The sequence below is a fragment of the Echinops telfairi genome, unplaced genomic scaffold (assembly GCF_000313985.2).
Source record: "Echinops telfairi isolate 266 unplaced genomic scaffold, ASM31398v2 ScPeMD7_7469;HRSCAF=8507_1, whole genome shotgun sequence".
Classification (NCBI taxonomy): Eukaryota; Metazoa; Chordata; class Mammalia; order Afrosoricida; family Tenrecidae; genus Echinops; species Echinops telfairi.
In genome coordinates, this window is record NW_022111373.1 from 27,624,694 (window position 1) to 27,626,278 (window position 1,585).

Consider the following 1,585-nt stretch of genomic DNA (forward strand, 5'->3'; position numbering starts at 1 on the left):
GACTGGGCTACAGGGTCGGCCTCCACCAAAGCCAAACTTCCCGCTCCCTAAAAGTCTGTGCCACCGAGAACAACAGCGAACCTTCAGGTGGGGGAAAAGAGCCGACTTGCCATGCCCACCTGAAAGCAAACCAAGAAGGAAAAAGAGAAAGGGGCAGTCGGCCTAGACCCCATATGGGCACACCATGCCCGGGGGATGATGTCCCTCCACAGAGCTGCTAAGACACAGAGAGGACTGTAGGGCCAACAAAAACGCAAGACATGTCGTCCCCTAACTGGAGCATACTGTGGACAGAGGACAATAATGGGGACACAGGGCAGGGAGACAGTGTGGTCTTAACCCCCCACAGTGGGACAAGCCAAGAAGGGAGCATAACAGATCAGCATCTGGAACAAGGCCAAACTAAAAACCCAAAATAGACTTCAGGCTAGGAGGGCAGCTCCTGGAATTTTCCAGGACCAACGAGGAGAGTCATAAAGACCAGGGGACAGACCTGGAACTATGTATGTTTATTCTCTCTCTCTCTCTCTCTCTTTTTCCCTTTTCTTCTTTCAATCTTTTGTTTTCTTATTGTTTGGTGTATGACATTGTTGGTTTGCCTACATATGTAAGAGGCATGGGAAGCAAGCTGGTGGGGTGGGTGCGGGGGGAGCCACAGGGCCAACGGTCCTGGAGGGTCCTGCGGGGAGAAGGTGGTGAGGTGGACAGGAGGAGGGGGGAGGTAAGAGTGTGGTATGCAAACAATGCCATAGACAGGGGAACAACCAGGGAATAAAAATCAACAACAAGGAGGTTGTAGAGATCCTGGGGGTGTCTGAGCAACAACAACCTAGCTGAGAGGAAGTATGAAGAGGTGGAAGAAGGGGAAACATGATGGTGGGGCAGGAGGAGGCAAAAGGAAACAGAAAAGCTCTAGGAAGCAAAGCTATGGATAGAGACATAGCAGAGGTGTGTACTTATCCATAAAAATAGAGGTATTGGCCCATGTACATATATTTATAAGCCAATACCCTGAATTATGGACAGACTTTGAGCCTCAACTCATACCTTTCTCAACACAAGAACACTTTGCTCTAACAAACTGGCATTTTGTGATGCTCGCCCCACCCACCCACCCACCCAAACACAAATGTTGAAGATAAAATGGGTGTATAAGCAAATGTGGTGAAGAAAGTGGATGGTGCCAGCTATTAAAATATATAGCATCTGGGGTCTTAAAAGCTTGATGTTAAACAAGCGGCCATCCAGCAATGACACAACTAGCCCAAGTGGAAGAAGCACACCAGCCAGTGCGATCATGAGCTGTCATCAGAACTGGGTAACAGGCATCAGAAGATTCATAACAAGCAACAAACAAACAAAAACACGTTCTTGAGAACGAGAGGGTTGGAGCAGAGACCCAAAGTCCATCTGTAGACCAAGGAACATCCCCTCATGAAGGAGTCGCAGGAAAGGGATGAGTCAAGCAGGGTGCAGTAGAGCACCGGTGGATCACACAAATTGCTCTGGTTCCTAGAGGCTTCCTCACCCCGCACTGTCCTGACCCTAGTGCTGCTTCCCACTCTGGACTGGCCCGGAGCAGGTA